At 37.5% G+C, this 15,163-nt stretch overlaps 1 long non-coding RNA gene across 2 annotated transcripts; it reads left to right on the forward strand.

The window, feature by feature from the left end:
- The first annotated feature begins 8,717 nt into the window (after positions 1-8,717).
- On the forward strand, positions 8,718-13,099 carry LOC121304619. 2 transcript variants are annotated; one of them, XR_005947983.1, is made up of 4 exons: positions 8,718-8,733; positions 10,691-10,798; positions 11,469-12,132; positions 13,081-13,099. It is a non-coding gene; the product is annotated as an uncharacterized LOC121304619 (long non-coding RNA). The 2 variants fall into 2 exon arrangements; XR_005947982.1 differs by lacking the exon at positions 8,718-8,733 and having other exon boundaries at positions 10,513-10,798.
- The last annotated feature ends 2,064 nt before the right edge of the window (positions 13,100-15,163 follow it).

Below are 15,163 nucleotides of genomic sequence, written 5' to 3' on the forward strand. Positions count from 1 at the left end.
ACACACCTAGTGGTGGCTAAGCACAGGAATATTTTAAACAGTACATTTCAGTAGGTGGAAACTCAGCAAATTGGTCTATATGAGAGCGTGGCTTCCCTACTAGATAGTCTCGGTCTTGTCCCTGGAGATCATTATCTGTTTCTATTACCAACAGAGGGTTTTACTCGTTGATACATCATTGTGGAGATATTAGAGAGCCGCTGCCTGCTGAAAACACCCTAACATTGTGGTAAGAGAGAATGCGTGGCTTATATATATACTGCTTAGTGCACTACTCTTAAAATAAATCTAGAGGTGTAGAGATCTAAGAGGTGTAGAGAGATAAGTATTTAGCAATTTCTTCACAATTGCTATCCATCTTAAATGTTTGTTACATGAATGCTGTTGGTTGTGATTTGCCTGCATCGACAGGACTGCTTTGACAATGAGATGGCCTTCATCTCTATTTCCAGAATTATTTTTAAGGACTATCAAGTGTGAACAGAAAAAGTCTCCTAGTATATCTGATGCATGCTTTAAAGCTGTGTTGTTTGATATCAAAGGTAAGGTTGCTTTGTAAGTGAACTGTTCCTATCAGAGTGACATTTCTTCATGGAAAACTATCTGCTAACCACAGGCTTACTTTATAAAAAGCAACCGCGTACAAACCACCAATATAGCAAATCTAAACAATGAAAAACCCAATACAGTGTAATGAACTTGTCACTACGACCTGCTCAGCAGTGTTATACTGCACTGAGATCTTGTATGGGTGCTGTTCATCTTTCATCTTCTCTCACCAGATTCTCTTGGCCAGTGAAACCCAGTTCCTTGTTGACACATTCAATGCACAATGGATTCTTTCAACACAAACTCTACCATGGTCCCCAACAACACCACAGCTCTTAGTTCTAGTTTTGACCTGGAATGTAGAGACAATCCAGCTGGGTTCGCATTCTGGGCGACTTTGAAGTCTCTAAGTGTTATCCTGGGATTGCCAGCCAATGTGACAGTGCTGTGGATTTTACTGAGGAAAAAAACTGCCATCTCATCTTCTGAGGTGTTCATACTGAACCTGGCTGTCATGGATATTTTGTGTTGCCTCAATGCGCCCCTTGGAATATATAATTACTACTTTCTAAACAATCCAATTGCTTACTCAGTAATATTTGTTTTACTTAATTTTAATCTGACAGGGGTTCCTCTGTTCCTTTGCTGTATCTGTGTGGAGCGTTACATGGCTGTGGTGCATCCAGTCACCTACCTGGGGCTCAAGTCACTCACCTATAGAGTGGTGTGCTCTGCTGTGGCATGGGCTATTATTGTCCCCTTCTCCATCTATCTAGGTAGAACAGCCTTTGTATCCCCTGTATATGTAATCTTAGGTTTCATCTCTGCCTTGTTTATTGTCATGGTTTTCTGTAACATCTCCATCCTGAGGGTCCTGAGGAGGTCTTCTCCAGGGAGAGACGAGATCCATCCCATGAAGAAGAAAGCCTTGCAGATCGTTTTTACCATTTTAATGATTGTGTTAGTTTCCTATTTACCAGTAGTAGCTGTCTTCCCATTTAAATCATATTTCAATCCTATGATATTTCAATGTTATATAAGTCCATTATGCTATAACTTCTTTATCCCCAGGAACTTCATACAGCCTTTGCTCTACCTGTCTAATGTGGGTGCATTGCCTTGTGGGCAGTTTCCATGCAATGGGGCGTGCTGTATAGCACTGAGCCCCACTCCATGAACTCAACAGAAAACATATTCCATTGTCAAGCAAGTAGCTTCAAATTAAATGAGCCTGTCCTTTAACTATTAAGATGTTTTGAATAGCAGCCTAGAGAGACGACAATTTCGATTTGTGCTATCAATTTCAAACTACAAGCACCTCAATCAGGCAATACAAAAATATCAATGAAACTCATTTTTTAAGAAACAGCACTCAGACCAACTGAGAGTGGTTGCAAACATCCGGATGAGTTTTAAATGTCATGCTAAGTTAATTTGTCTATAAGGGATTTTTAATTCTTTACTGGCTGATTTCTTAAAGCAGCTTCAGGGAATCTTTCTTGTAAAAGCCACTTGCCTCTCTATTGTAAATAGACCCACTTAATCCTGTTAGTTGGGTTAGACTACAAGTCAAAGCTTCACTACATGTTAGTGTATAGTATATTAAGACTTACACTAACTGGTAGGATGGCTATCAGATATTATAAGTATAGACTTTGAATGTTGTCTTTTGTAAATTTGAGCAAAATATGTATTTCTGAATATTTCTGAATATTCTAATATGTTCTTCTAAAGATACAAACTGCAAAGCAGCAACATACACAGAAGTGTGCAAATGTGTTAGAACATCTCATGATTGCTCACTTATATCTTTAATATACTAACCTGCATGAAAACCTCTGGGTGTGAGAATTTACATTTCAACAGTAATCAGAGATATAGAAGCAATAGGCACTCACATGTGGAAATGTTAGACCACTTTATCTTTTATATAGGCATCTTAAACAACTTTAAAAAACTGTCTCCTGCATTTCACCATGTGTAGCTCTGTGTTGCTTTTCTCTTTACTATTTCAAATGATTAGCATGAGTAGTCTATTAAAGACATCAATTAAATTAGACTCTCACTAATTTGCCTATGTTTACAATTTTCCAAGATTTTCAGTTGCAGTGGTTTGATTTCATATGCACGATGCAAATCTAAACTACAGAAGCAATGGGGTGTTCTAATAAGTGTGCCTGTATTGTAACCCATGTTTCTCGTTGCTGGAATGTGTTTGTGTTGCAGGGTGATACAGTGCTGTCACTGTAAAAAGACGACCTGTTCTGTCTCAGATGAACTGTCATCTTCTCTTGCTTATTTTTGTTAAACATGTTCAAATCGGTTACAAACATCATGACAAGTTTGAAATGTTATGTTAAGCTAATTGCTCTATAATGGATTGTTAACTGTTTAATGCTGCTCTGTATTGGCTGATTTCTTAAAGTCACTTTGTTGTGTAAAAGCCTCTTGCCTCTCTATTGTAAATACACCCACTTAGTCCTGTTGGTTGGGTTAGACTACAAGTCAAATCTTCACCCCATGTTAGTGTATAATTTGGTGTATTGAGGTGTGCTGTTCTGCTTTGTTATTCTTTTTTAAATGTGAATCTTCAAGTGAGCTACAGAAGAGCAATGCTACTGTCCTTGAAGGGGAATCTCATTGGGCTTTGCAAGAATATTTATAAATGTACTTCTGCATTTGAAATTGCAAATAAAATCTCTGAAATGTGTGCTTGCCTTCACTTGTTATATATCTGCATGTTCTGACTGTGGTGACACTTTCCACTGAGTGTCTCTAATTACTGTGTATTTAAGAACATCCATTATATAGTTCATGAAAACAAGTCTTTCTTACAATATCAGGTACTGCATGTATTTAAAAGTGATATGGATTTGACAGTGCTAAACAATGTCATAGGACCCCTGTCTTTCTCTACTGGAAACTTTGATTAATGGATGTTTTTATTTACTGTAGTTAAAACAAGGTGCTTCCTCCCTGTGTTAATGACCATTGAGAATTTGAATAACAAGCTGTCATTGATGTGCTGTCATTGATATGCAAACCTGATGGTGTCTCCATGCCACACTTAACTTAAAAATCAGTACTAATCACTATGAATATAAATAAATAAAGGTTGAAAATGCAGTATGTCATAAAAAATGCACAGTGTATTTTTTACTATTTGCTACGTATATACTATCACTTATACTTGTACTCACAAAACACATATCCTACAATAGCCTTATGTGTTCATACCAAGGAATGTTATTGTGAAAATAAATATCACACACAATTAAAAGAAAATTAATTAATTTATTGAGTGGTGATAATAGGGCAGCAATGCCAAATTACTGTAGATGTTTTAATTCATTACTCTAATCATTATCATTACACACAGACAATGTGAAAATGTCATAATAATAATAATAATAATAATAATAATAATAATAATAATAATAATAATAACTAGAAGTTGCAAGCAACTTGACGGCTACCAAGGCATTCTTGTTCCTATCTGTGTTTCTGTGGCAAGCTGGCCGACCCAAGGGACTTTTTCGACCTGAAAAAGAAACAAGGCTCAGGGATTACAAATGGAGATTAGATAAAGAGGCATTCAGAACAGAAAATAGGAGGCACTTTTTTACACAGAGAATTGTGGGAGTCTGGAACCAACTCCCCAGTAATGTTGTTGAAGCTGACACCCTGGGATCCTTCAAGAAGCTGCTTGATGAGATTCTGGGATCAATAAGCTACTAACAACCAAATGAGCAAGATGGACCAAATGACCTCCTGTCGTTTGTAATCTTTCTTATGTTCTTTTGGTGCGGTGACGTCAGACCGGGAAGATCACACAGTACTGCGAGTGACTGGCGAATGTGCTGCGGCACTGTTTAATAATAAACAGAACTGGAATCTCGGCACAGCTGCATGTGAACCAGCTCTACTCGTCGTGCTGCCATACTAATACCAACTTTAATCTGCACGTGGCGTGATTGTGCCATCCTCGTGTCTAAATACAAATATACATTTTATAACACTTCACTAACCCCCCCCCCCCCCCCACATACACATATACAACATAAAACACAAAGTCATAGCATAGGGGCACATTATACCGTAGTAACCATGACCCTACCAAGCCGCTATAAGCTAGTTTTACATTTGACCTTAAGGAGAGGTCAAAGGTCACAGGCAAGGTCATTTTTGGATAGAGCATATATGGGTTCCTATCTGTGTTCCAAGAATAACACACCATCCACATACAACATAAAACACAAAATATCAAGGACAGGGGCGGGGCACCCTGCCACAGTTCCGTAGTAACCATGACCCTACCTTCACTCTCTAAGCCGCTATAAGCTAGTTTTACATTTGACCTTAAGTTTCATAGGTATCTACAAATGGGTTATAAGTTAGTTTTACATTTGACCTTAAGGAGAGGTCAAAAGATGTACATTAATTCCATTGGCCTACATTAATTCCCATTGGCCAATATCAAGGTCAATATCAAGGTTTTTTTAATAGAGTATACATTATTTCCCATAGGCCTCCACTACTCTGTGAAGAGTTTTGGACGGTGTTCATTTTATGCGCAATTTATGCAACTAGAGCAATGGTGAAATTTGATAGGCCTATCAGCAGCCATGCTTTTTACTATAGCACTTCATTTTACCACCCTTTAAAATATGACAAGTTTTGCTTTGATCAGATTAGAGGTTTTGGAGATTTCAAGTTACCTACACAAATGTAGGAGCTGAAAACAATTAAAAAGATCTAATTGTGCAAATTATTAGTTCTTAAGGGTTCAAAAGTATAAGGCATACAAATGTGTTATTCAATAACATGAGGGCCCCTGCAGTGAAAGTTTTGTTAAAATATGTGAGCAGATTACAATAACACTGCACACAAACCATCCTGAAATGTGTGCGCTTTAATTAAAATGTGAGGGGATACACAATTCCATAGCTTCACAGCAGCTATGGAATTCTGTACCCCCCTATGTAGAGTATTGGGGGGCCCCAAGAGCACATGAGATAATACAGTATAGTAATACAAACCGGTTTGTGGGTTTTTGTTTATCTTAATTTTAACAACCAAAGAAAAAACTGTAACACTTTATATTAAGGTGCTGCTTATTAATGTTTTATAAATGTATTATATTTTATATATATAATATGTGCTTAATAATAGAGTGTTAATAAGGCATTATAGATGGTTTATAACCATGTAATAGCCATAAACATAATTAGTTTTATAAAGGCTGCAGTTTTTAGCCACCTATTGTACTATATGGCTATTGCATGGTTATAAACCAGTTATAATGCTTTATTAATACTCTATAACATAGTTATTAAGCATCTATTATCTATTTATACAATATTAGTAAGCAGCACCTTATTAATAAAGTGTTACTGAAAAAAACTGTAATTTGGGGTATTTATTGTAGTGATACTTTAACAGCAGATACAGCTGCAGTAGAATTATTGGTCAAATGGACATTTGTTTACATGAAAAACATGTTTCAATGTCTAAGTTAAATACAGAATACGCCGTAAAGTTTACTGTGTGCAGAGAACGATACTACATAGAATGAACATAAATAGACTAGGTACCAGCATGAAAATAACAGCAGCGTCTGTGCAGCCTGTACTGAGGGAGGAAGAGACACCTCCTGAGAGCTTTACACAGAGGCCAAACAAAAGATTAAAATAAAGAAAAAACACACACTTCCTAATATTTGTGCTAATTTTTTGCTTAGTCTGGGACTTCCATTCAGTGCAAATTTAATAACGAATCAGGGATGCTTTTGTGCCTCAGTCTAAATAAAACAAAGTGCCAGTACATCTCTGTTTCAGTGGGGGAGAATACAGAGTGAGGCGCGTACACATGTAGATCTTGTGTTCCCGTTCAGCTGCCTTTCAGGGAAGAAAGAAAAAAAAACCTGCCTGCGCAGTGAAATCACAGGGGATGCTGAATTCCATGGGGTACAGAAATCAGCGGCACCCCGGATTTGACACAGTATGACCCAGACGGCATGCTGATGCTGGCCCAGTACCTGCCCAATTACAGCTGTGATTCCGGTCCGATGACGGCTGCCAGAACCGGCCCAATGTCAAACTGTATTATGACCCCCAAACCGATTCAACAGAACCGGCCCAGAGTCTGGCCAACGGAAATGGCCCAGCGCCCAACCAATGTAAGCAGCTTCGAATTCTGAAGGTCGATACAGAAAGAGCCCCTAGCCAGGGCATGGTGCTTTGATTCAGTGAATCCTGACTAAACTGACACGCTTTACCTACATTATAAAATCAAAACCTTTTTAAAAGTTATGGGGAAAAATAATGCAAAAATAATGACTCTGTCAGTTACCCCATGTGCCTTGTTAGCCTGAAGACAACATGGATATATATATTACCAGCAGCCCTGCATTCTGTGATCTCAGAGTGTGGTTTGGCAAACACAGGGTCAGAAAGTCCTGCAGAAAACTAGGTGCTAATCCATTCTATACTGCACAGGGAGCCAGTGTAAAGAGGCCAGAACAAGGGTAATATGTTCGCTTTCCTTGGTTTTAGTCAGAATTCTAGCGGCTGTATTCTGAACAAGCCAAGCAGGATACCACATGTTTTGGGACACCAGAGAAAAGCAAAATAGCTTTTATAAGGATTGTGCGAGAGTGAAACAACTCACCTGAAACACGGCAGAGGAATCAGCTGTAGGGATCCTTAACTATGGGATGAACTGCCTAGCTCTAATATAACGTAACGCTTCTCACATAGAAAACCCTTGAGTTTTTTTCCCAATCAGAAATGCAGGCATGTTCATTTGCTTTAGTTTATTTTGGTAGCCTTTAACAGCTTCCACCTAAACCAGTGGTTCTCAAACTTTTTAAACTTTTTAAAAGATTAGTGCCTCTGTTCTGTATTTTACTGTTGTTTTGAGACTACAGATCCCTGATGCCTTTCGGGTTGCCAAAGTGCTGATGCATCAATGCCATTTCCATGAAGCAGTGCTTTCAATCAAAACCACTTTTGAAAACAAGCTATTCTAATGCCCTCATATATGCAAAGCTGCAAAACAAACAAGAACACCTGTTAAGACACCCACGTGGGTTTGGTGTTAACGTGTGAAAAATACCGGTAAGTTTACAGCTTGTACTGGTCAGGACTGATTCTGCTAATTTGTTTCTCAGAGAAATATACAATGTATTTTTGTAACATAAGAATTCTACAATGCATTTTTGAGAAAAATCGACAATGCATTTTTGTAATTTGAAAAATATGTACAATGCACCTTTGTATATATATATATATATATATATATATATATATATATATATATATAAATACTGTCAAGGTATAATAATCACATATATATAAGTATGTTTCTATAGTTAAACAAAGTGTCCCTTATAAAACATATATTCAAGTTTCGCAGCTGTATTTCGTGTCACTTTCGTATCTGTACTTTTGAAACATTTCGGTCGCTTGTTTCAAGCCAGGCGAAAATTTCGTCGTATACATCATCATTGTACTCCATACCATTTCGTATATTTCCTTCTACCATTCATTTCCTTTGTAGTAATTTTCGTGAACTCGCAAACCTTTCGGCGTCACTGAAAAACTGTCGTAACAAAAATAGGCAATATCATCTCTCATAAAGCTTCCTTCGTGATGACTTACACTATGCAATTCATAAAAACAGAGAGGTATGGTAAAGCATAAGGAAGCAAATGTAAAATGCAGAAATTTTTGCAGTTTTAAAGCATAGGGAAGCATTGTAAAGCACAGAGATTTTAAGAAAGTAGGGACAGCACAATGCCAAAAACAGAGTCATGTATGTTATTGATGCCAAAGGTGGCCATCTGAGCATTAGAGACACTTTCAGAAGCATAGGGAAGCATTGTAAAGCATAGAGAGGTCTGGTAAAGCATAGGGAAGCATTGTAAAGCACAGAGAGGTGTGGTAAAGCATAGGGCAGCATTGTAAAGCAACAAAGCTAGAGGAGCATGGTAAAGCACTTTTCTACTGAAGACAGGAAGTCATTGCAAATCACAGAGAGGTATGGTAAAGCAGCTAAAGCATTGTAAAGCACAGAGAGGTATGGTAAAGCACAGGGAAGCATTGACAAGACAGAGAGGTGTGGTAAAGCATAGGGAAGCATTGTAAAGCACAGAGAGGTCTGGTAAAGTATTTGAATTTTCAGGTAAGCATTGTAAATCACAGAGAGGTCTGGTAAAGCATCTGGAAGCATTGTAAAGCACAGAGAGGTATGGTTAAAGCATAGGGAAGCATTGTAAAGCACAGAGATGTGTGGTAAAGCATAGGGAAGCATTGTAAACCACCCTGATGTATGGTAAAGCATAGGGAAACATTGTAAAGCACAGAGAGGCGTGGTAAAGCATAGGGAAACATTGTAAAGAACAGAGAGGTCTGTTAAAGCATGGGGAAGCATTGTAAAGCACAGAGAGGTGTGGTAAAGCATAGGGAAGCATTGTAAAGCACAGAGAGGTGTGGTAAAGCATAGGGAAGCATTGTAAAGCACAGAGAGGTTTGGTAAAGCATAGGGAAGCATTGTAAAGACCTCTCTGTACTTTAAATGCTTAGGGCAGCATTGTAAAGCCCTCTGAGCTTTACAAAACACAGGGATGCATTGTAAGACCACTGAGAGGTTGGTAAAGCATAGGGAAGCATTGTAAAGCACAGAGAGGTATGCAGTTACCCTCTGCCTGGTAAAGCTTTACAATGCTTCCCTATGCTTGTAAAGCACCTCTCTGTGCTTTAAAATGCTTAGGGAAGCATTGTAAAGCACAGAGAGGTCTGGTAAAGCATAGGGAAGCATTGTAAAGCACAGAGAGGTCTGGTAAAGCATAGGGAAGCATTGTAAAGCACAGAGAGGTGCTAAAGCATAGGGAAGCATTGTAAATGCACAGAGAGGTTTGGTAAAGCATAGGGAAGCATTGTAAAGCACAGAGAGGTCTGGTAAAGCATAATGGAGCATTGTAAAGCACAGAGAGGTATGGTAAAGCATAGGGAAGCATTGCAAATCACAGAGAGGTGTGGTAAAGCATAGGGAAGTATTGTAAAGCACAGAGAGGTCTGGTAAAGCATAGTCAAGCATTGCAAAGCACAGAGAGGTGTGGTAAAGCATAGGGAAGCATTGTGAAGCACAGAGAGGTGTGGTAAAGCACAGGGAAGCATTGTAAAGCACAGAGAGGTCTGGTAAAGCATAGGGCAGCATTGTAAAGCACAGAGAGGTCTGGTAAAGCATAGGGAAGCATTGTAAAGCACAGAGAGGTCTGGTAAAGCATAGGGAAGCATTGTAAAGCACAGAGAGGTACAATAAAGCATAGGGAAGCATTGTAAAGCACAGAGAGGTTTAGTAAAGCATAGGGAAGCATTGTAAAGCACAGAGAGGTCTGGTAAAGCATAGGGAAGCATTGTAAAGCACAGAGAGGTCTGGTAAAGCATAGGGAAGCATTGTAAAGCACAGAGAGGTCTGGTAAAGCATAGGGAAGCATTGTAAAGCACAGAGAGGTGTGGTAAAGCATTGGGAAGCATTGTAAAGCACAGAGAGGTCTGGTAAAGCATAGGGAAGCATTGTAAAGCACAGAGAGGTCTGGTAAAGCATAGGGAAGCATTGTAAAGCACAGAGAGGTCTGGTAAAGCATAGGGAAGCATTGTAAAGCACAGAGAGGTGTGGTAAAGCATAGGGAAGCATTGTAAAGCACAGAGAGGTATGGTAAAGCATAGGGAAGCATTGTAAAGCACAGAGAGGTCTGGTAAAGCATAGGGAAGCATTGTAAAGCACAGAGAGGTGTGGTAAAGCATAGGGAAGCATTGTAAAGCACAGAGAGGTCTGGTAAAGCATAGGGAAAGCATTGTAAAGCACAGAGAGGTCTGGTAAAGCATAGGGAAGCATTGTAAAGCACAGAGAGGTCCGGTAAAGCATGGGAAAGCATTGTAAAGCACAGAGAGGTCTGGTAAAGCATAGGGAAGCATTGTAAAGCACAGAGAGGTGTGGAGAGCTGTAGAGAAAGTGAGCTCTAGAATGAGATGAATTACAAACACGACAGAACATGAAAACAAGCAATGGAACAACATGGGAGTAAAATGAACTGTGCCTTGTTTAACCCTTTTATTCTCGTTCTTGATTAAACAAGTTCTGTTGAAAGGATTTGCCCGGTTGGTGAAGGAGGAAGACGGAGATGAAAATCCTGCTGCCCTCGATTCTCATCCTGTCTGCTGTGTTCTTGCTGCAGTTTCCACAGGTTATATTTCTGTGTTCTTTTCTGGATTTCTCTTTTGGTCAAGTTAAAGCAATTCAACAAATGATCTTCGAGGCTATATATATATATATATATATAGTTTTTAAAATATTCAAAAAATTATATAGCATAACTAAAATAATGTCTTATAATGGACATGACCTATTTTCAAACTAATATCAACGACATGACAAAAAGTATTGTAACTCACACCAGGCAAATATATTATTATTATTATTATTATTATTATTATTATTATTATTATTATTATTAATAATAATATTAATATTATTATTATAATAATATATAATAATAATAATAATAATAATAATAATAATAATAATAAATATACAGTAGGAAGTTTGAAAATTAGGAATATTGTGTACCACGAAGATGACTCTTCAAAAGAAGATGAGTCTGCTTCTGCTCCAGAATGACCTGTTCCATTACCTATTAGGCTGTATGTGTTACTAGAAGTTCAGTATACAAATACAATGGGAATTCATATAATAATTCTTATTTAAGAAAATCTATATTTTAATGGCGTTTCGGACTGCACCACTGTGTATCACATTTCTGTAGATTGCAATATGTGTCAGTTGCGCGCTAGTGCGTGTTATTATTAACAAGCGGGGTTTCTTCCACTTATGTCTTATATTATTCTTTTTTTCAGATACAATGTTTTAAGGCTGCGATACCGATGGACCTCGCAGAAAATTCCCTCGATGATCAATATGTCCGTTGCGAAAGCAAAATGTTAAAACTTGTTAAGGAAAAATATCTTCCGTCAGAATTACAAAACACCCCAAATTTTAAAAACGTCTGGGAAACAGCGAAAAAGTCAATGGTGAAAAAAAAGAGGATGCCATTGAATCTGGAACAAGCCACGGCAATCTATGCTTATACTATGGATGTTTACAACACTTTCAATGAAAAAGTTAGAAATGGAGGAAAACATTATAAAGCTTTTCCATTCAAGTCGTTGCATTTTTATTTGACAGACGCCCTGAAAACTCTGAGATCCAAGCAGAGTAAATGTTATGACGTGTTTAGAGGGGTTCAAGACCCCTTTACCGCTAATGAGGGTGCAATTGTACGATTTGGGCAGTTTGCTTCTACCTCTCTAGTCAAAAGGGTAGCAGAAAATTTTGGAAACGGAACATTGTTTGCAATAAAAACCTGCCTCGGCGTGCCAATTGAAGAATACTCAGATAATCAAAGTGAAAAAGAGGTGCTTATTCCACCTTTTGAAAAATTCAAAGTGCTGAAAGTCTATGGAAATCAAATCCACCTGGCACGCATTCCTGACAAGAAGAGCAATTCCAACTGCTTGGGAGGTAAGCAATGGTCAAGCGTGTGATTGCGCGGAAGAGCAGCCCTGCTGTGAATGAACTTTTCTAGTTGAAGCAGTGCCGGGGTTGGCTTTGTTTTAAAGAGATGCCGTCTCTGTCTTCAGTGATATTGCCTCTTGAGTTTCTGTTAAGATCATTGCTGTGTGACACTGTATTTGCATAGAGGATTTCCGTTTGCTTAATCACGGTCAGCCCCATAGCAACGCTGTGATTGAAAACAAACACTGGAGGCATTGATAGGCTTCGGATGCCATGGTAACCACACTCACTTATTTCTATTTAAATCTATTAATGTGTTTGTGATTCTATTTAAACCTTCAGGCATCATGGTATCTAGTCTATTTATCCATTTCTTTCCCTTTATTCTTCAGTATTGTACATTAGCTCATGTTATGTTTGTTATTTGTAAAGTGCTGAGCTATTGGTTCATTTACTGTTTTATTTCTCATGATTGAGATGTGATTCTGTATTATTTTATATAATGCTGTACCTGTCACTTCAATGTATTTTATTTTATATAATTTTGCTTGAAAACTATACCATAAACAAGGTTGCTAGTTTTGCATGACGGGTTTCTTAAGACTGATTATTTATTTTCCTTGCTTGCGATTTCACTTTTATCTTTTCAGATATATCTGCATGCTTTACATGTGCTCTTACTGATTTTAATGTCCTTTAAAGTGTCTGGACCACAATATCAACTAAATTTGCATCCCTTCTGAAAACCACAAGCGGCTCTTTAGGAAATGTGTTTTTTTCTGAATTATGATTCCAGACATTTTGTTAGGTAATATTTTAGAACATGTAATTATTAATGGTACTCTTTTAACTTCTGTTACACTCAAGTAGTTTTGTGTATATATATATATATATATATATATATATATATATATATATATATACTAATTTGTTCTTTTTTTCCTTATATTCCAGTGCCGAAAGAATGCTCCTGTCATGAAGGATTATGTTGCATTAGTTAACAAGTCTCCTTGAAGATGCAAAACTCAAGGCTGGGAAAAAGCTGGGTGTCTAATCAATTGTTCTATATTATGTTTAGCACAGGCCAGTGTACCTTCCTTGAGAATGATATTCTCTCACTCACACTGTACATTCATTTAGGGCTGCTTTCATTAGGCATCTTAAACAACCTCTACAAAGTCTCCTGCATTTTCCCATCTGTGGCTCTGTGTTCCTTTTCTCTTCCTATTTGAAACGAATTGCATGTGTGGCTTATTAAAGTCATCAATATAATTAGACAATCAATGACTTGCCTGTTTTGACAATTTCCCAGGGCTTTCAGTTCCAATGGTTTGATTTCATATGCACAACAAATCAAAACTACAGCAGTAACGTGGTTTTCTGGTAAATTTGCACACTGCTGTATAATAACTATAGATTTGAAGCTATTAACACAAGATTAAACTGGCAATGGAAGACTTTACAACCCACGAGCAACAGTATCACTGGCGGACCCTTTAAAGGGTTAAGAGCCAAGGATTTTAAATGTATTCCCTATTATTATCCCCTGTCTTATCTGGTCACTCTCACTCGTGTGAATAAACTAGGCATTGCATGAACATTGGTTAAGTATTCCCTCCTGTGTTAACATGGTAATGTAGAGAGAGGTCAAGACTTATGCACGCCCCTGTGTATTACTAAAAAAAACATTGATGTAAATGTGATCCATCTTACTCTCGTCTATCCGAGTGTAATCTGCAGCTTAATAAAGCATTTGCAAACTAATAAAGAATGTGGTTTGTCTTTAATTTTGAAATGCACATGAAAACAAAGATCATGGTTAGGGCTGGGTTTTTTTCATGATAAAAAAGGCTTATTTCACAGCACTTCATATATAACATTTATTAAAGCAAAAGAAAATGTGTTGGCATGTTCACAGTGGATCATTGTCTTTAGTGAAACGAATGTCCCTAGATATTTACATGCTAAAACTGTAGAATATTTCGTTTTTTATGCCCTCCTTTTAAAGACATGCTATTTTTACCTTGAGTGAATTATCAAACAAAATAAAACACATGAACTTGTGTGTAAATAACAGGCATGTGAAATATTCCTGATCTTTGATGCAGCTCGTGTCTTTTTTGTTGAATACATTTTAATGGTGCAGCTCTGTGCAGTGTGTGTTCAGTGTTTAACTGGAAACAAACTAAACCGGGTGCCAGGTTCCTGAATGCAGTCTAACAGGCAGTGCTTCAAACGTTTACTGTATTTATTTTTGAATGACTAAAAATATGGGATACATTTCAAAATCCATTACATTAACTACACTGTAGTTACAATTTTAAATAGATGTAATCACTCCAATATTCTGTAACCAGACCAGTAACTGCATTATGGAATTACTTTATGTTAACAGACCATGTCACCACTTCGCTTGATTTTGAGAGTAGCACAGCACATAGTAATGTGAAGTAATGAGCTTTTATTAATAGTTTCGGTTGGCTTCGCATTACTGTGTGCTGTTTTACTCTCAAAATCCCCACTATATTATTGTTTCCATTTCAAAACCAATTGTGATGGATTCATTCTGGATTTTTGTTCATTCTCGCATTCTCTGAGAAGAATTCTTTCCCTTCAATTTCCACTTTTCATCTCTAAAGCTATTGTTTATCTTTTTGTATACACATTTCAGCTGATCCTGTAGAAAATGGGATCAAATAAAAATGTTCACACACTTTAGAGAACAGGAAGTTTACAGACCTATAAATTTGCCTTTGATCAGCTTAACCAGCACCAAGCCGCTGTTGTAACTCTGAAAAAAAAAGAAATGTCATGAATAAAGTAAACTAAACTGAACTAAAACTTCGATCAGAATGTGGTGCCCTCTAGTGTTTTAATTGGACTATGGCACCCCTTATTGATAAGTAAGAGAACACGGCCTCCCTTGTGTTCAGCATTCCTCATGGTGCTACCCCACAAACAGGATCCTCTCAAATAAATGAAAGATAGTGTTCTCCTATTACAAAGATGCATTACAGGATTTACACCTATTACAAAA

The sequence above is a fragment of the Polyodon spathula genome, chromosome 38 (assembly GCF_017654505.1).
Source record: "Polyodon spathula isolate WHYD16114869_AA chromosome 38, ASM1765450v1, whole genome shotgun sequence".
NCBI lineage: Eukaryota > Metazoa > Chordata > Actinopteri > Acipenseriformes > Polyodontidae > Polyodon > Polyodon spathula.